Raw genomic sequence first — 21,842 nt, 5'->3', positions numbered from 1 at the left:
TCAGACCTTTAAGTGCGAGTTCTTTTTTTCATATTTGTTTGCAAACAAAAAGCAGAGGTCAAAACTGGCATCTCCGACATGTGCTCCATATCATTGTGTGGGATGAAACACTAGACGAGTAAAAGTGAGAGCATCTCTGATAATAGCACACCATCAAAGACAGCCATTGTACTGGATAAAGCTCCATCTCGGCACAGCTACAATTTCCCCACACTATGGAAGCAGGTTACCTTCTAAGTGTTAAACCTGCAGCCATCCTGACGGCCCCCATAATAACAGAGCGGGGGCTTCATGTTGTGTCTGTAATCAGCAATCAATCCATAGAAAACAACATACACAATATCGATTATTACCGTACTCCAAGCGCTCACTTTGTCACTCACAGACCCACTATAAGTCCCACTCTCTGCAAAACACCATCCTCAAATTACAGTCATTTCTATCTCTCCAGCCAAACATAGTATTATTCCTGGTGCTTTGGTGCTTTTCAAAATAACCCAAAATCCTCTTATTGGGTTAATGCAGTGAGATGATTTGTTGCTGTCAACCTTGGTAACACATGATTTATGTCTATGGTCCAAAGTTGAGAGCCACTAAATGTCTTCCAAAGGCCATTTCTCTTATATTACATCATGACTTCGATGTCGGATCAGCGGGTGGGGCGTTCATGGGTATAATCTTCTGGTCTTCAACAACAATGTAAAATATAGTTTTCCATCCTTTTACAAAATCCACAATGTTATGTATTTCTGTAACCTATAGGGTTACATGTAAAGGACAAAGGACACCTGTCATCAGGTCTCTGTAACCAATTCCATCCCAGCCTTTATCTAGTTAATATATATATAAAATCTGGTGGGCGTAAAATCTGGTGGAGGCCCCCACTGAATGCAGCGTGCATACACGTCCTCCTGTTCACTATCCACTTTCCCAGCTGTAACACAGCTACATACAGCCGCCTCATCCCCAGTGACACAGCTACATACAGCCGCCTCGTCCCCCAGTAACACAGCTACATACAGCTGCCTCGCCCCCAGTAACACAGCTACATACAGCCGCCTCGCCCCCAGTAACACCGCTACATACAGCCGCCTCGTCCCCAATAACACAGCTACATACAGCCGCCTCGCCCCCAGTAACACAGCTACATACAACCGCTTCGCCCCCAGTAACACCGCTACATACAGCCGCCTCACCCCTGTAACACAGCTACATACAACCGCTTCGCCCCCAGTAACACATCTACATACAGCCGCCTCGCCCCCTGTAACACAGCTACATACAGCCGCCTCGCCCCCAGTAACACATCTACATACAGCCGCCTCACCCCCAGTAACACAGCTACATACAGCCGCCTCATCCCCAGTAACACATCTACATACAGCCGCCTCATCCCCAGTAACACAGCTACATACAACCGCTTCGCCCCCAGTAACACAGCTACATACAGCCGCCTCACACCCAGTAACACTGCTACATACAGCCGCCTCACACCCAGTAACACTGCTACATACAGCCGCCTCACCCCCAGTAACACTTCTACATACAGCCGTCTCACCCCCAGTAACACAACTACATACAGCCGCCTCGCCCCCAGTAACACCGCTACATACAGCCGCCTCGCCCCCAGTAACACCGCTACATACAGCCGCCTCGCCCCCTGTAACACATCTACATACAGCCGCCTCATCCCCAGTAACACAGCTACATACAGCCGCCTCATCCCCAGTAACACAGCTACATACAGCCACCTCACCCCCTGTAACACAGCTACATACAGCCGGCTCATCCCCAGTAACACAGCTACATACAGCCGCCTCACCCCCAGTAACACAGCTACATACAACCGCCTCGCCCCCAGTAACACATCTACATACAGCCGCCTCGCCCCCTGTAACACAGCTACATACAACCGCCTCGCCCCCAGTAACACATCTACACACAGCCGCCTCGCCCCCAGTAACACAGCTACACACAGCCGCCTCGCCCCCAGTAACACAGCTACATACAGCCGGCTCATCCCCAGTAACACCGCTACATACAGCCGCCTGGCCCCCAGTAACACAGCTACATACAGCCACCTCACCCCCAGTAACACATCTACATACAGCCACCTCGCCCCCAGTAACACAGCTACATGCAACCACCTCATCCCCAGTAACACAGCTACATACAGCCGCCTCGCCCCCAGTAACACCGCTACATACAGCCGCCTCATCCCCAGTAACACAGCTACATACAGCCGCCTCGCCCCCAGTAACACAGCTACATACAGCCGCCTCGCCCCCAGTAACACAGCTACATACAGCCACCTCATCCCCAGTAACACAGCTACATACAGCCGCCTCGCCTCCAGTAACACTGCTACATACAGCCGCCTCATCCCCAGTAACACAGCTACATACAGCCGCCTCGCCCCCAGTAACACAGCTATATACAGCCGCCTCACCCCAGTAACACAGCTACATACAGCCGCCTCATCCCCAGTAACACAGCTACATACAGCCGCCTCGCCCCCAGTAACACAGCTGCATACAGCCACCTCATCCCCAGTAACACAGCTACATACAGCCGCCTCACCCCCAGTAACACAGCTACATACAGCCGCCTCACCCCCAGTAACACAGCTACATACAGCCGCCTCGCCCCCAGTAACACAGCTGCATACAGCCACCTCATCCCCAGTAACACAGCTACATACAGCCGCCTCATCCCCAGTAACACAGCTACATACAGCCGCCTCATCCCCAGTAACACAGCTACATACAGCCACCTCGCCCCCAGTAACACAGCTTCATACAGCCGCCTCGTCCCCAGTAACACATCTTTAAATCCACCTTCACACATTTATGTACCCATAAACATTTATACACTAATAGGCTATATTCACACTACCGTTACCCACCCGTACCGTACCGTAGCAGGCAACGGCAGTGCACGGGGAGAGGAGGAGGAGGTGAGCGCAGCTCACCCCCGCCCCTCTCCATAGGAAGTTATGGCGCACGGCGCCGTACTATGGGTAAAGATAGGACAGGTCCTATCTTTTTCCCGGGTATGGAGCGGTACGGTGCCGCACGTGTGCGGCACCGTACCGCTCCCGTAAGGCGCCGTGCGCCCATTGCCGTCTATGGAGGGCCTATATCGGCCATATATACGTTATACGTCCTCCATATGGTAGTGTGAATGTAGCCATACACAGAGTATACACAAACTCATAAAGTATATACACACATACAGTATATATACATCACACATACGGCATACACATTATATACAATAAATATATATATTTACACATACAGTATACACTGACCATATATACACATACATGCAGTATAAAAATACCATATACACACATGCTGCATATACATACAGAATATACACACATACAGCAAATACACACACATTCAGTATATACAGCCTTTTCACACACATACGGGAAATACACACACAAATTCAGTATACAGAGCATATATATACATACCACATACACAGCATATAAACATACATCATATATACATATATAAACACATATATATATTTAAATGTGCACATATATAGGCTTATACAAATATATGCATGTATAAATACAGTATATACATATATAGACAGTAGATGCATATATACACAGTATATACAGATATAGACAGTAGATGCATATATACACATATACACAGTATATACAGATATAGACAGTAGATACACATATACACAGTATATACACACAGTATATATACTGTATATGCATATATACATCATATATACACATATACACACAGTATATACACTGTATATGCATATATACATCATACATACACACAGATAAATACATATGTAATGTATACTTACCCTTTTAGGGTGACCAGTCGTCGTGGGTGTTCAGTGGGGTGCTTGTTCGCCGTGCGGGTCAGTTGGCTGCTGGTTCGGAGGGGGGGGGGGGTGTACGGACGGGGGGAGGGGCGGAGGACCGCTGCTTGTTCCATGGGGGGGGGGGGGACAGGACGGCTGCTGGTTCGGGGGGGAGGGGGCGCCGCAACGGAGGACGGCTGCTGGTTCCAGCGAGGGGGGTGGGGAGTGGGATGAGCGCAGGACGGCTGTTTGTTCGCGCGTGGGGGGTGGGCGGGGGTTGGCTGGTAGCGGAGCGGGCGGGGAGCGGAGGAGAGCTGCTCATTCCAGCGGGCGGGCGGGGGGCGTGGTCGACGTGAGCAGAGGACGTCTGTTTGTTCGGGCGGGAGGGGGGGTGCTGGGAGCGGAGGACAGCTGCTTGTCCGGGGGAGGGAGGGCTTGCGGAGGACGGCTGCTGGCTCGGGTAGGGGAGGAGGGAGCGCGAGCAGGAGTGCGAGCGGGCGGGAAGGTCTGGCCATGCAGCAGGATGGGCGTGCAGGTAGGCGGGAACGTGTACCGGGCGGCAGGACGGCTCGGCTATGAAGCTGAAAAGTGGGCGGTGAGGCGGTAACTTGTGCTGGGGGGTGGACGGACAGGCCGGCCATGCAGGGGGATATGCGGGGAGGCGGTCTAACGGACGGCTCAGGGAGGTGGAGTCAGGGCCCGGAGGGGGCGCGATCTGGTGGGGGCCCCCTGGGGGGGGCAAGATGGTGGGGGCCCCGGGGCTCTAGCCCCGGGAGCCCCGCCTATAGTCCGGCCCTGTATATATATATATATATATATATAGACACATACACTCACCGGCCACTTTATTAGGTACACCATGCTAGTAACGGGTTGGACCCCCTTTTGCCTTCAGAACTGCCTCAATTCTTCCTGGCATAGATTCAACAAGGTGCTGGAAGCATTCCTCAGAGATTTTGGTCCATATTGACATGATTGCATCACACAGTTCCCGCAGATTTGTCGGCTGCACATCCATGATGCGAATCTCCCGTTCCACCACATCCCAAAGATGCTCTATTGGATTGAGATCTGGTGACTGGAGGCCATTTGAGTACAGTGACCTCATTGTCATGTTCAAGAAACCAGTCTGAGATGATTCCAGCTTTATGACATGGCGCATTATCCTGCTGAAAGTAGCCATCAGATGTTGGGTACATTGCGGTCATAAAGGGATGGACATGGTCAGCAACAATACTCAGGTAGGCTGTGGTGTTGCAACGATGCTTAATTGGTACCAAGGGGCCCAAAGAGTGCCAAGAAAATATTCCCCACACCATGACACCACCACCACCAGCCTGAACCGTTGATACAAGGCAGGAGGGATCCATGCTTTCATGTTGTTGACGCCAAATACTGACCCTACCATCCGAATGTTGCAGTAGAAATCGAGACTCATCAGACCAGGCAACGTTTTTCCAATCTTCTACTGTCCAATTTCGATGAGCTCGTGCAAATTGTAGCCTGTTTCCTGTTCTTAGCTGAAAGGAGTGGCACCCGGTGTGGTCTTCTGCTGCTGTAGCCCATCTGCCTCAAAGTTCGACGTACTGTGCGTTTAGAGATGCTCTTCTGCCTACCTTGGTTGTAACGGGTGGCGATTTGAGTCACTGTTGCCTTTCTATCAGCTCGAACCAGTCTGCCCATTCTCCTCTGACCTCTGGCATCAACAAGGCATGTCCGCCCACAGAACTGCCGCTCACTGGATGTTTTTTTCTTTTTCGGACCCTTCTCTGTAAACCCTAGAGATGGTTGTGCGTGAAAATCCCAGTAGATCAGCAGTTTCTGAAATACTCAGACCAGCCCTTCTGGCACCAACAACCATGCCACGTTCAAAGGCACTGAAATCACCTTTCTTCCCCATACTGATGCTCGGTTTGAACTACAGGAGATTGTCTTGACCATGTCTACATGCCTAAATGCACTGAGTTGCCGCCATGTGATTGGCTGATTAGAAATTAAGTGTTAACGAGCAGTTGGACAGGTGTACCTAATAAAGTGGCCGGTGAGTGTATATATCCTGCCTTAAAGAGACACAGACATCAGCTACACAAGTAATGTAGGAGTACAGCATGCCAGGCTCTTACAACTGCTACAGGATGCAGTCATGTGTATCTCATACACACACAGGCAGCAGGGGGCGCCAGCACCAGGAAGTACATAGAGGAGCCAGCACCAGGAGAGTTACATCATTACACAGGTTAAAAACCAAGAAGAGGCTAGTGTGTATAGGCATAAAGTACACTTCTTTTATTAGTTCAAAAATAATTTTAGACAAACGTCATGCATCAAAATGGAATAAAAACATTTATAAGTGTGAAAACAAACATCGAGAAACAACGAGTGGACCAATGCAATATGTACAAGAACGAGTACAAGAAGGTATACAGTCAATTCCCACAAAATAACAATAACCCATACTAGACAGTCCTAGACAGCTAGGGTAATGGATAGTAAAAGATAGGAAGACTTCTGCAGTAGTCCCTATATCAATTGACATGGGTCTCCAATTCACTGGGGTACTCAACAAAAGGTATGTCAAAACTAGTGAAAAATGGGGTTACCCAATGGTACAAACCAAGTACTAGGCACTCAAGTCAAAAGGTCACAAAATCAGAATGAAGACATGGGAAGCTTAAAGGGGTATTCCAGGAATCAGCTTAAATTATATACAAATGGGTCCTTAAAATATAAGCTGATATGTAATTAGTTGTTATTAAAAATTTTGCTCCCCTTAGCAGAAAATTCTGGTTACATACACTGTAAGGAAGAATTAAATTGCTACTGGCCCTTTAATCAGTCCGTAGATTTCCTCCGCGCGGTCCGTTGCAGAGCATACATAGGACAGAAGATGGCCGCTGGTCACATGTCCACATCACATGTTCTGTACCTGCCTGGGCCGTTCATGTGATCATCCCTATGTTTGGCTGTAGTTGGTTGGTTGAAGTGCATCCAGTATGATCAGTGTTGTGGTGATGGCAGTTACACATAATTACTATGGTAACAGAGCAAGAAAGTCTGTTATATCATCACTGGGAGCAGAGCATAAGAGGTAGGAGGAGTTACTGAGAACTAAAGGATCATGGAACTTGTAGTTTCCAGTGGCGGCCATCTTAGTGATAAATCCACCTACTTTAGAGAGGCCATAAATTTTGTAAATCAGAAAATCAAACTATTGAAGCTCCATTTTGTGACTAATGACATTGAGTATTGTTGTATTCATTTATTTATATCATCATTTGTATCAGACGTTCATATTCCCGGAATACCCCTTTAAGTAATAATGATTCTCGTGACTGAAGGCACCCCACGCGTTCCGTCGCAGAAATTCAACTTCCTCAGGGGTAAGCCGCATTGAGTGTGGTGCATCAGCAGAATGGCCCCACCCACATTGCACCAAGAAGTTCATCTCCATAAAGATAAAAGTGGAAGTTTTTTAAAAAAACTATTTCTCATAAAGCCTCCTGTACATTGCAGATTTGACCCTTTGAGACATTTCATGTGAAATGAAGATATGAATTAAGTTCTGTAAATTTTTTTTTCCTTTCTTTTAATATTACATCATTCCTTCAGTGATATGGTAAGACGCTCCCCTAATAGTATGCAATCTTATCATCTATTCGCTATGCAGAATGGTTAAGGCTTTAATATTGGCTTTTGACCATGACATGAAACTAATCTACTTTCTTGGTATAATTTAAATGAAAATGATGACATTATTATTCAGCTGTGGCTTCAATCTACATCTTGATGAGTCCCATAATCACAGTGATGATGCCCGGGTACATTTTCTGCCAGTTATCTCTCCAGATGTTTGGGTACACCTCTATGTCAGACACTTGTCACCTCTCTGGGTAATAGCACCGTGTCCCGCAATATGTCATAGAGCAAGCTTCAGCGGCAATCACTCATCTCTACTGCCAGAACAAAAACTCCACAAACCTCTTGACGCGATTGTGCAGAATACTATATGAGCCGCGCGTTGTTACTGCACTAGGAAACAATGTACTGTTCCAATAGGATTTTTTATTTTTTTCCCCGAGATTTTCCATTAAGATGTTTAACCCCTTAAGGACGGAGGGTTTTTCGGCTCATTTCTCGCTCTCCAACTTCAAAAATCCATAACTTTTTCATTTTTCCGTGTACAGACCTGTGCGAGGGCTTATTTTGTGCGTAACAAATTTTACTTTCCCGTAATGTTATTTATTTTAACATGCCGTGTACTGCGAAGCTGAAAAAAAATTCCAAATGTGGAAAAATTGAAAAAAAACCGCACGTGCGTCACGTTCTTGTGGGCTCAGTTTTTACGACTTTCACTCTTCGCTCCAAATAACACGCCTACTTTATTCTTTGGTTCGGTGCGATCGCGGTGTTACCAAATTTATATAGGTTTTATTGTGTTTTAATACATTTTCAAAAATTAAACGAATGTGTACAAAAAAGAAAAAAAATTTTTTGCCATCTTCTGATGCTAATAACTTTTTCATACTTTTGCGCACGGAGATGTGTGAGGGGTCATTTTTTGCGAAATGAGGGGATGTTTTCATTGCTACCATTTTGAGGTCTGTGCGACATTTTGATCATTTTTAATTTCATTTTTTATGTTATGTAAAAAGGTGTAAAAGTCGCATTTCGGACATTTGGGCGCCATTTCACCGCCGGCCGTAACCGTTTTTATATTTTGATAGATCGGGCATTTTGGGACGCGGCGATACCTAATATGTTTGTGATTTTTACTGTTTATTATGTTTTATATCCGTTCTAGGGAAAGGGGGGTGATTTGAACTTTTAATATTTTATTAATTTTTTTTATTTTTTAAACTTTTTCTTTTCTTTTTTTTTTCACTATCTTTTAGACCATCTAGGGTACATTAACCCTAGATGGTCAGATCGCTCCTACCATATACTGCAATACTTCTGTATTGCAATATATGGCATTTTTGCAGCACATTCATTACAATGAGCCACTGGCTCATTGTAACGAATCTGCAGCTGCCAGATAGCCTCGTGTCAAAAGAAGACACGAGGCTACCATGGCAACCGATCGCCGCCCCCCGATGACGTTCGGGGGCGTGGCGATCGAAAAAAAGATGGCGGCGCCCGCGCGCCGCCGTCTTTTAAATGCCGCCGGCGACTTTGTCGGCGGCAACGGGGGGTTAATAGCTGCGATCGGTGCTAGCACCGACCGCGGTTATTAGCGGTGGGGGTTTTATGCATCTTGCAAAAACCCCCACCTTTGTAGAGCTACGGCGCAGAGCATTAATATTGTCTCATTTTTACAGTGTAAAACTTCAGACAGTGATCAGAAGGAACCCAACAGAAATGTATAATTAATTGTGTATGAGTAGTTGCAGCAGGACTGTGTAGAAGGATTGGAGCTTTTGGGGAGCGGGATGACCTCCCACTGCTGTGCTCTTAGCTTTGAGCCCTCCCCCACTTCAGTAAATGTAATCTGCAGCAGGCTTTGGGTTAAATGAAATCTGCCATCATAATCCATCATGATAAACCAGGGACATTACTCATAGAGCTAGGCACCGGGACTGTGGAAATATTCTGATATTTGTTATCCATGGCCTCCTCCCTTCTAAAATCAACCCTTAAAATTATGCTAATGAGCCAAAGGGCTCTGTGGGGTGTCACCAGAGCCCCTCCTTGGTGTAGCTTGATAGCCTTTTACACTGTGCAGGAGCACTTCTCCCTATCACTATGTGAGATTACTTAAAGGGGTATTCTCGTCTGGGCATTAACATACAGTTTGATTAATCATATATATATATACATTTCTTCAATTAGATATTATTAAAAAAAAAAATACCTGGGTGAAGATAATTTCTCATAAGTGTAGTCATATGGTCACTTACAAACATGACGGACTCCTTGGATATGACCATCTCTGCTGGAGGGTTCGCCCAAAGAAGCAAAAGGTTTTAGTATATGAAATGTCCAGGAGTTACTACATGTCCTCCAGACGTCCTGTGGTAATGAACACTCAATCCAGGTGGTCAGGCAGGACTTAATAGCGCATATCTGGCCGCTAGTACTAGAGTGCGGGTCGGTCGTATCTGAGGAAGCCATCTGGTTTCTAAGGGACAACATGACTACATTTATGAGAAAAATATCTTAACACAGGATTATTTTTTTAAAATAACATCCAACTGAAGAAATGTTGACATATGGCAAATTAATTAAATTAAATGTGAATGCCCAGATGGGAATACACCTTTAAGGCAGAGGGAGATGGGATGTGCCAAGGGAGAAAAAGTAGGGGAGACAGTATAACAGCCCCTGAAGCTACAACACAGAGGGGCTCTGGTAATGCCCCCATAGCCCTTCTAGCTTATGAGCAGGATTTTAAAAGTTGATTTTGGATGCATAACAAATATAAGAGGATAAGCACAGTCACGGTGCCTGGATCAATGAGTAAGTGTCCTGGTTTATCATGATGGATTTTGATGGTAGATTCCCTTTAAATACTATAGCAGTCAAAGAAAGAGATTTGGAGTTTGCAGCAAAAGAATTTTGCCTATTTCTACACCTGATATAGAACTGCCGCGCTGCACGCCGGCTGCCAGCAGTACCAGGTGGCTGGAGCCATCATACACTGGAACAACCGGGGATAAAACTTCCCCATAAAATGTATCTTTGGACTTGTTTAAAGTGATTTAAGTTAAAGGCTCAGAGTTCTACAACAAGTCAAGCATTTTTACTGTAAGGTTAGTATTAAAAATTTTTCTTGGCTCCCACTAGAGGGCGGTATTTTTATGTGTGTACAGCTATCGGCGGTTGTTATTGTGGTTGGCATTTTCAAGTCCCACAGTCTGTTGCTGCCAGTAATACTCCGTTACTGAGGAGATGGTTGTATCAAACACTGAGCAGGCAAGAATGTTACCTTCATGACAAAAAAAAAAAATAAAAATAATATATATAATTATATATATATAAGCACAGGCTTATACCTTTTGCCTGTTCACTAAATAATGGATGAAAAAGATTTTAATATTAGAGCATTTCAACTGAAGAGTGTAACATTTGCGTATCTGCATGTAATACTCGATTTCCTCCACATGGTGGCAGTAGCAGGACAAGGTTGATATTTTTCTATCTTTGCCTTGGTCCATGGAGTCCTGTGTAATCTCCACGGCTCCAAATAAATTGTGATATTACTGAGATATTTATTACACTTTATTTATACATTTATCTTACTCCAACTTATAGAAAGAGAGACAAGTAGATATACCATTATATGTAACTCATAGAGCAGATTAAAAAAAAAAAACGGATGGTTAAATATTAGAACGATTCCTATTTCATACATTGATAAAAAAAAATGTAACATGTTAAATATTAAATATATCCCGACAATGACTCTACCTGAAACTATCGGAATTACAAATATGCTAAGTATAGAAAATCACTTCTCCAACAGTGAAACTATTAGCCATACAAATATAAAGAGATATACACTCACCGGCCACTTTATTAGGTACACCTGTCCAACTGCTCGTTAACCCTTAATTTCTAATCAGCCAATCATATGGCGGCAACTCAGTTCATATAGGCATGTAGACATGGTCAAGACAATCTCCTGCAGTTCAAACCGAGCATCAGTATGGGGAAGAAAGGTGATTTCAGTGCCTTTGAACGTGGCATGGTTGTTGGTGCCAGAAGGGCTGGTCTGAGTATTTCAGAAACTGCTGATCTACTGGGATTTTCACGCACAACCATCTCTAGGGTTTACAGAGAATGGTCCGAAAAAGAAAAAACATCCATTGAGTGGCAGTTCTGTGGGCGGAAATGCCTTGTTGATGCCAGAGGTCAGAGGAGAATGGGCAGACTGGTTCGAGCTGATAGAAAGGCAACAGTGACTCAAATCGCCACCCGTTACAACCAAGGTAGGCAGAAGAGCATCTCTGAACGCACAGTACATCAAACTTTGAGGCAGATGGGCTACAGCAGCAGAAGACCACATCGGGTGCCACTCCTTTCAGCTAAGAACAGGAAACTGGGGCTACAATTTGCACAAGCTCATCGAAATTGGACAGTAGAAGATTGGAAAAACGTTGCCTGGTCTGATGAGTCTCGATTTCTGCTGCGACATTCAGATGGTAGGGTCAGAATTTGGCGTCAACAACATGAAAGCATGGATCCATCCTGCCTTGTATCAACGGTTCAGGCTGGTAGTGGTGGTGTCATGGTGTGGGGAATATTTTCCTGGCACTCTTTGGGCCCCTTGGTACCAATTGAGCATCGTTGCAACGCCACAGCCTACCTGAGTATTGTTGCTGACCATGTCCATCCCTTTATGACCACAATCTGACCAACATCTGATGGCTACTTTCAGCAGGATAATGCGCCATGTCATAAAGCTGGAATCATCTCAGACTGGTTTCTTAAACATGACAATGAGTTCACTGTACTCAAATGGCCTCCAGTCACCAGATCTCAATCCAATAGAGCATCTTTGGGATGTGGTGGAACGGGAGATTCGCATCATGGATGTGCAGCCGACAAATCTGCGCAACTGTGTGATGCCATCATGTCAATATGGACATGACCAAAAAGGCAGTTCTGAAGGCAAAAGGGGGTCCAACCCGTTACTAGCATGTTGTACCTAATAAAGTGGCCGGTGAGTGTATATATATATATATATATATATATACAGGGTTGGACTGGGCCGGCGGAGGACCGGAGAATCCTCTGGTGGGCCCTGGCACCTGGCTCTATTGCAGGGGCCTCTGTCCCCATAGGAGGCCCATGCCATTTCATGTAAAAGTACACGATGCGGCCGCCATCGGCCGCTCGTGCACAATTACGGCCCGAATGGAATTTGATAAGTGGCATCGGCATCTGTAAGCTGCTGATGCCATTTAAAGTCACAGTGCGACGCGGCCGGGACACTTTCCCAGCGAACGTCGCATTTTGACCCAGGATGCGCGGCCGCTTAATGATGACATCACGCGGCCGCGCATCCTGTCCCCTGCAGGAGAATCCAGTGTCTTCTGAGGTGAGTAGAAGACACAGGGGCTGAAGGGGAGTTGGAGGGGCATAAATGGAGTACGGAGGGGGCTAAAGGAGGGTTGCACAACCCATGGATCCACAGGTTGTGCTCCCTGCTGAATGCAGCCGCAAATTTATTACATTTTAACCGCAATTCGCGGCAAAAATGTAATGATATATGTGTGCAGGACCTTCCTGCTCTATACAGGGGAGCTGGAGGACCTGTGATTATGTCACCAATTCGGACCCGAATCCACCGCAGAGAACGCGCCGCTGGATCGCGAATGGATCGGGTAAGTAAATCTGCCCCTATGTACAATCTGTTCACCCCTCCTGCTCTATAACATGCTGCCTGCAGATAAGACACTAAATACAATCTTCTGAGCTCCTTCAGCTCTATAAAATGTTGACTACAGATTGGAAGCTATGCAGGTTATTTATCAAAAGTGTTTGAGAGCAAAAATGTTCTAGTAGCTCATGGCAACCAAAGTTCAACAATTTTCCCACAGTAGTAAAGTGAAAGCTGATTGGTAGCTCTGATTGGTTGCCATGAGTGACAAGAACAGTTCTGCTCAGTTTTGATAAATGAGACCCTATGGGCCACATGTATGATAGCTTTGTCTCTCTGAGGTGAATTGTAGAGACATTTGGTGGCTAGTTTTTGCACCTTATGTATGATCCTGTCTTTTTACTTGTGATACATGTTCAGTTTTTCCTATCCTGGCAGGTGCAAATTTTGGCTTCTTTTTGAGACTTTTTGTTGCAAATGTCTCAAATCCACATGGACACAAGCCAAGGGGGTTATATACAGGAAAGGACACAAACCACGTGAGGGGGTTATATACAGGAGAGGACACAAGCCACGTGAGGGGGTTATATACAGGAGTGGACACAAGCCACGTGAGGGGGTTATATACAGGAGTGGACACAAGCCACGTGAGGGGGTTATATACAGGAAAGGACACAAGCCACGTGAGGGGTTATATACAGGAGTGGATACAAGCCACGTGAGGGGGTTATATACAGGAGTGGACACAAGCCACGTGAGGGGGTTATATACAGGAGTGGACACAAGCCACGTGAGGGGGTTATATACAGGAAAGGACACAAGCCACGTGAGGGGTTATATACAGGAGTGGATACAAGCCATGTGAGGGGGTTATATACAGGAAAGGACACAAGCCACGTGAGGGGTTATATACAGGAGTGGACACAAGCCATGTGAGGGGTTATATACAGGAGTGGACACAAGCCACGTGAGGGGGTTATATACAGGAGTAGGCACAAGCCACGTGAGGGGGTTATATACAGGAAAGGACACAAGCCACGTGAGGGGTTATATACAGGAGTGGATACAAGCCATGTGAGGGGGTTATATACAGGAAAGGACACAAGCCATGTGAGGGGGCTATATACAGGAGAGGACACAAGCCACGTGAGGGGTTATATACAGGAGTGGATACAAGCCATGTGAGGGGTTATATACAGGAGTGGACACAAGACACGTGAGGGGGTTATATACGGGAGTGGACACAAGCCACGTGAGGGGGTTATATACAGGAGTGGACACAAGACACGTGAGGGGGTTATATACAGGAGAGGACACAAGCCCCGTGAGGGGTTATATACACGAGAGGATACAAGCCATGTGAGGGGGTTATAAACAGGAGAGGATACAAGCCACGTGAGGGGTTATATACAGGAGAGCATACAAGCCCCATGAGGGGTTATATACACGAGAGGATACAAGCCATGTGAGGGGTTATATACAGGAGTGGACACAAGACACGTGAGGGGGTTATATACAGGAGAGGACACAAGCCACGTGAGGGGGTTACATACAGGAGAGGACACAAGCCACGTGAGGGGTTATATACAGGAGAGGATACAAGCCACGTGAGGGGTTATATACAGGAGAGGACACAAGCCATGTGAGGGGGTTATATACGGGAGTGGACACAAGACACGTGAGGGGGATATATACGGGAGTGGACACTACTCTTAATTTGGGATTTAACATGTTGCATTTTTTATGCATTTTTAAACCTATTACAACAGCTGAGGAGGTGATTTGCCTAATTACATTACTGTTAACATTTGAATTTACAAAACGCATAGTAAACTCAATGTTAACACATGCGTTAACGTGGCGTTTATATTGTGTTTTGTAAATGAAAATGTTAACAGTAATGAAATAAGGCAAATCACCTCCTCAGCTGTTGTAATTAGTTTCAAAATGCATTAAAAAAACAATTAAACCGCTACATGTGACCTCACCCTTAGAAGTAACCAATTAAAAAGAAATGCAAAAATTTTAAAATTTTGACAAAAGAGGTTACTGTGAAAAATGTTAAACAGTTAAAGCATGTGAAATTTTTCCAATTTACATGTTAAAATCAGGTCCAGATGCAAAATTGTGCCAAAATTGGTGCAAAAACGGCAAAATGTCGCACGGAACATCTGGAAAACTAAGATTCATGAGGCACACTGCACAAGGTGCAGACCAAGGCGTACTTGAAAAAGAACAGAGTTAAAAGTTGCAAAAATGGCGCAAAAGTGGCAAAAGTCGCTAAAATTAGACAATTTGGCTAGCTGAAACTATGATACATGTGCCCCTATGTTTATAGAATATAGGTGTAACGTCCAAAACATCGCACTATCCGCAGTTGGCAGAAGAGGTGGCGTTGATTGGTGCGTGAACTGGGTCTTGGATTTACTGAGCCACACCCTGCTCCTTGCATTTCAGTCCTGCCCAGCAAGGATTACTTGCCTGATTGACAGTTCCCCCAGTGTGCTGCCAGAGGCATGTCTGGGAACTGCCTTATATACCTGCCTACTCCCATCATACCTTGCTGGTCAAACTGCTATTTTGCTGTGTTTCTAGCTTCTCTTGCATTCTCTAGTTCTTGTTTCTGATTTCTTGCCTGTGTCTACTACTCTATTTGGATTGTGATTTGGTTATTGTTATTCCCCGCTGCTGCCGACTCGGATTGTATACCTTGCCTTATTGTGTTTGTTTGTCTGTATTGTTACATGTTCACATCTTACCTAGGGAGGGAGGGTAGAGATGGGAAATGAAGGGAACCTGTCAGTAGGTATAAGCTTTCAAACCCAAAATCCCAGCCACATAAAAGCTTACTGGTGGTTTAGGGGCCCCAAACTTACTGAAAGGTTTTCTTGAACAGTCTTTAGGATTGGGGGCATAAGGGAATCATAAGGAGAGATACCCTGGAGGAGAAACCATATACATCTCCCTTTCCCCACCAATTTTGGGTGTTATAACCGTCACACACACCACTATTGGTGTGTCTGGGTTCTAAATGCCAGTCCTAATAAATTCCCCCCCATAATGTTTAAGAGAGGTAACATAAGGGAGTGGTAATGTTTAGGAGTGGATGCATCATATATGGGGAAGTCAAAGAGTACAGGAGTGTGGACTGAGGGCAGTGGAGGGTCTTTGTATAAGAGTGGGGTAAAGTGGGGTGTAGAACACAGGAGAGGGGGCGCAAGTGCTAAATCCATAGAAGTGGGAGCACAGGGATCTCTAGTATATATAGGTTACAGGGGGTCATAGGCTATAAGAATGGAGGTACACATGGTAATATGTGATCTACAGGATAGTGTATAAAACCCTGTCCAAATATCATTCTATAGAAACGAGTGAATCCTGATAATTGTCGGGGAGAGGGGATTTAGGTTTAGTGTCTGGGGCAGTGTGACATTCCATCAATGTGAAGTTTCACTTTGGGTAATCAAGGGTTAATTAAATGATCAGTTCTCATGGTAAATCTCTGAAATGTCAATGCTGGAAAAACTAATAAGCAGAGCGAATGTGCTGAGGGAGCAGTGATATATTTTCATGACAGTACGTACCCTACCACCTACCTGGACATCAATGTACATGGGGACAAATTGGATATGAAGTGTGTTCCCTATTTCTATTAACCCCCTGTACTCCAAACTGAAATTCCTGAAAAACTATACTGTAAGTTCGGCAGGTAGCGATGACTGAAATTCAGCTAATGGTCTGGGAAAGGTTAAGTAACCTCAGAAGCGGCTCGCCAATTCCTGCAGTCACGTTGCTGGTGTGTTTAATATCCTGTCATGCTGTTTTATGAAGAAGAAAACAGAATGGAAATGACAATCAGTAAAGCAAAACCCCAGGGACCCAGTAGCATCTGGCTCTTTCCTAACATCACACTGTGACATTAGTTATCATTCACTGAAGAACTGATCTTCCCACGCGTTTCTTATCTTATGGGTTATTCTGTGAGATATATATATATATATATATATATATATATATATATATATATATATATATATATATCAATCTGCCTATAGATCTACATCACAGGATAGTATCAATAGAAATTTATACAATCTATATTGATACATTGGGGGATATTTATCATACGCTGGCGCTCGTGCACCAGCGTATGATAGCCTCGCCGCAGCAAATTCGCAGCCCGATACATGAAGAGGCTTCTGCCTCTTGATGTATCGGGCTGCCAGCTGCGCAGCGTTTTTCCTACGCCAGGCAGGGCCTGGCGTAGAAAAGAACGCAACCGGCGACTTTTCACGTATGAAAAGTCGCCGGCAGCAACGAGTGCGCAGGCGCAGGGAACAGTGACGCCCCGCGCCGGCCCACTCCAGTCCGGCCGCGCCCCCCCTTCACGCCCCTTCACGCCCCACTGGCGTGAAGGTGGCGGATTGTGAAAAATAATCGCAAAAGCTAGCAATAAGCTAGCATTTGCGATTATTTCAGGGCCTCTGCGCCACTGGCGGTGCGCAGAGGTCCTGATAAATATCCCCCATAGTTATTATAATGTAAAATGAGGATTTGGAGTCAAGTTTGGCTGGTGGATGGACATCCTAGATTCCTTTACATGGATATTCTAATGGCAGCCATTAGAATTCTCCTGACCTCCCTTTTAAAGTTGGGCAGAATTGAGAAGTGTCCATCATGTAGTCATTCATTACCCTTCATTCAAGCATATGGGAATGCAGAATTATGTAAAGCCAAAGCAACATGTTTGCCAAGTTTTGGATCTCTTCCATACTTCAAAGGAGAGTATGCTGGCAAACACGTGTGACCACTGCTATATTATGTCCTGTTACAAGTACCCCCAAGTTATTATGTGACCCCCCCATTCCCAAGACATGTGTGGTATATGTGGCCTCATAAATACCTTAGATAGGAATAATACCGGTACTTATTAGACGTAATACTGAAATCTTTCAGTTTCTCAGTAATAAGTTGTATATTTGGAGGATTTTTGCAGAATTTTTGTGACCCTCCTATAAGGCTTTTGAAGCCCACGCAGATTCTAAAGAAAAAACTGTATTTATATGAATATAACTGAGTACAATTTGTATACATTTTTACAGTAATTTTACTAACTTATGACAAATGTTGGGCAGACCCAAACTGTACCCGACAATAAACTATTTAATTGTCTCTGCAAAGTTACCAGTGGCATTTGAGTGGCAGGGGGTGCACACGCCAACTCTAACCTGCTATCGGGAGCATGCGCAGAACAGCAGGCCCGCGTCTGCGCGGTCACTGTTCCTTAGCCTGAGCCGAAGCTATGTGGAGCTGCGCGCCGAAGATTTCTGGTAGGAGGAACAAAGAGGCTACTTGGAGTGTGGAGTAGCCGCGCTATGTAGCCTCAGCTCCGGCTACTCCATGCCCCAGTAGCCTCTTTAGAAAATTTACATATTAGGGGAATAAAAGTTATTACAAAATTGCGGGGACGTGAGGATAGGTAGATCTGTGGTGGTAGGTTCCCTTTAAACAATACATTGCAAATATCATGACCAGTAGGCATGTTTGAAAAAACCATTACTAAAACCAACCACTACCACACACTCATGCCATCTATACATTGAAGCAAAACACAATCAGATAAAGCATAACATCTGACATACCGTATATTCCGGCGTATAAGACGACCTGGTGTATAAGACGACCCCCCTACTTTCCTGTTTAAAATATAGAGTTTAAGATATATTCGCCGTATAAGACTACCCCTTTTCCAACGCATACAAAACACCGGTAAAAATTAAAAAAAAAACAGATTTGAATTTAACATGGTCCTTTTTTTAATGTAAATTCTTATGACATGCAGGTATATAGCAGGAAAACTGTCGCTCATAAACATAAGGCATACAACAACAACATTACCATTACAGCACAGCCCCCAGTAGTATACAGCACAGCCCCCAGTAGTTTACAGCACTGCCCCCAGTAGTATACAGCACAGCCCCCAGTAGTATACAGCACTGCCCCCAGTAGTATACAGCACAGCCCCCAGTAGTATACAGCACAGCCCCCAGTAGTATACAGCACAGCCCAGCATTAAAAAAAAAAAAAAACTTATATACTCACCCTTCGGTGGCCCCGATGTGCTGCGCTGCTCCCCCGATGTCCGCCCGGCTCGTCTTCAGTGTTCCGCGCCGTCTTCTTTCCTCTGCTGGGCGCCACCATTGATCTTCCCCGGCAGGCGCCTAGTATGACGCGCCGCTGCTGGGAAAAACATGACGGCGCCCAGCAGAAGAAAGAAGACGGCGCGGAAGACTGAAGACGAGCCGCGCAGACATCGGGGCCAACGGAGGGTGAGTATGCGCCCCGATGTCTTTTTGAGGCTGCCGGCAGCCATCGCTGTGAAAACACCCGCGATCGGTGCTAGCACCGATCGCGGGTGTTACCGGTAAGCCTTTGCTGCAATATGCAGCAAAGACTTACCGGCTATGGAGGGGGCTTAGCCCGTGAGCCCTCTCCATGCACCGGGACCCGATTACCGGCGTATAAGACGACCCCAGAGAAGACAGAAGATTTTTCTGTCTTCAAAAGTCGTCTTATACGCCGGAATATACGGGTAGTGGAAATCTCCTATAATATGTCCCACCAACACCGGCACTGGCCCATCAAAGACAAGCCTCCCATTATCTGGCAATTTACAAAGAATCCCTGAGAAGTCATAATTGGCTCTTGAATAACTCTTCTCCAAGTCACTCAAATCCTTCTCATATAATTCTGCAGTCTTGAGAGGAAGGCAAAAACACATGAGGTGGTTGGCAATAAGCCCACATTAGGGAAAATAGTTCCTAACTCTTAATTAAACTGAAGAAATCCATGGATTGTAGTCAAATATATTACAAATATTCAATAACAAGATCTGTATTATGTTTACAACTAAGATGCTGACACTGCCTGACCAGATCCTAGCTTTTTGCTGACCATTCATCCTTACCATATTCATCCCTGATCATCAGGTGCTTCATACAGGTGATGATCTGGATCACCTGGATCAGCTGTCACCTACACCATGTCTATTCTCAGAGGTTACGCCCTTTTGACCTCATTGCACTAAAATCTTGATCCCTGTTCCTAGATTAAGGGTTTAAAACTAATTGGGACACTTGGACAAAATCATTGGGACCAGTCCAAAGTGTGACCGGTGATGTGGCTCAGTGGGTCCACAATCTGCTGTTCCATACACCGTTCAACATCTCCACTACCACAACACGTTGTGGCAGAGAGGCCCATAGTCTTAAAACTTCTACAGCAGAGAATCCTCATCTATCTTTCTATCCCAGGTAAAGTTTGCGTAAAGCCGTCGGGACCAGCTTGTCACATGACCTGCTGGCAGCTGGATTTAGGACTTCCTGTGACGTCCAATGTCCTGTTGCCTTCTGAGGAAAGGTGGGGATGTCCCAAGGTCAAGTAGTTTCACACAAACTTTACCAGGGTAGGTACCATATGGGTGACCCTGTTAAGATCTTGCACTTACCTTTGTACTTATTGGACAACCCCTTATGACCAATCAGAGAAGGGTCTTACATCTGTTCATTTGTTTTGCAGATAATCCTAATATGGCACTTGTATACACAATAGTAAGAGCGGGCACTACTGGAAAAATACGTGAAAGACTATTGTCCACGTATCCCTAAATGCAACATATGACAACACTGAAGAAAAAGATGGGATACGTACAAAGGACTGACCATAAATAACAAAATATTTTATTGTAAATAACCACACATATAAACAGGACAGAGAAAAAATTAAAAACACTTAAAAAGATAGACTCAAAGGTGTATCTGGCTACCAAGGGTCAATGGACCCTGTAGTCCCTCCCACGTGCAGACAATCCAAAGGTTTGTGTGAATAAATGTACAGGATGACACCAGGTGTCCAGACCACAATCAACAATATGATTACAAGTGAAAAATCAATAGCTGAATGGAACTAGGTATACAAAGACCTGGTAATCAGAGCAAGGCTGCCTGGGAAAAGTTGCAATGCCACTGAATAGGGCAATGCGTAAGCGGTACCTATCTGGATAAAGGTGGAAACCAGTGCCACAGGCAGGCCAAGTCAGACGGGGAGGGATGTGGAGCAGACCCCACGCGTATCGTCACCTCACTGGTGACTTCCTCAGGGGTAAGTGGTTTGTGGATTACCAATGTCCTGTTAAGTACCCAGCATGTGTCGCCCGCCCACCTGGTCATTAAGAATTAAGGAGTGTGGTTGGTCACATGCACTGACCTGTAATGTCCGTGCTGGCAGGAGAAGGGAGTCGGCGTGTCCGGTAGTATGCCGCGCATATGCGGAAGTGTTCCGATCACGTGAGTGATCACGTGAGTTGGCTGGATCACATGATCGGGGCCGGCCAAAAAAGTCAGTGAATTGACAAAACAACGTCATGCATACTACTACAGAAGTGGGACGGTAATGACAAGTGGTTTGTCGGAAAAAACAAGACTAAGTGCAGATATCTCCATGTGGTGAACTTTTGAAACACACAAAAATTTAAAACAATAGTTAGCAGGGGTTGCCCTAAACAGCGTAGACCCTGGGTGCACATTGGAATATATGGCACTCACTCGTAGAGATGCATAGGACCATACTAAATATCAATATTCTTCCAACAGAACCATTTCTTGCATACTTT

The 21,842-nt window shown here is 45.3% G+C and overlaps 1 protein-coding gene across 5 annotated transcripts in view; it reads right to left on the bottom strand.

Moving 5' to 3' along the window:
* Positions 1 to 21,842, bottom strand: part of DPP6 (dipeptidyl peptidase like 6) — a 1,159,861-nt gene that overhangs the window by 75,787 nt on the left and 1,062,232 nt on the right. The gene's annotated exons all lie outside the window — the stretch shown is intronic.

Source organism: Engystomops pustulosus, chromosome 5 (genome assembly GCF_040894005.1).
Source record: "Engystomops pustulosus chromosome 5, aEngPut4.maternal, whole genome shotgun sequence".
NCBI classification, from domain to species: Eukaryota; Metazoa; Chordata; class Amphibia; order Anura; family Leptodactylidae; genus Engystomops; species Engystomops pustulosus.
The sequence above is the reverse complement of the archived record's forward strand: the minus strand, read 5'-3'. Positions and strand labels throughout refer to the sequence as shown.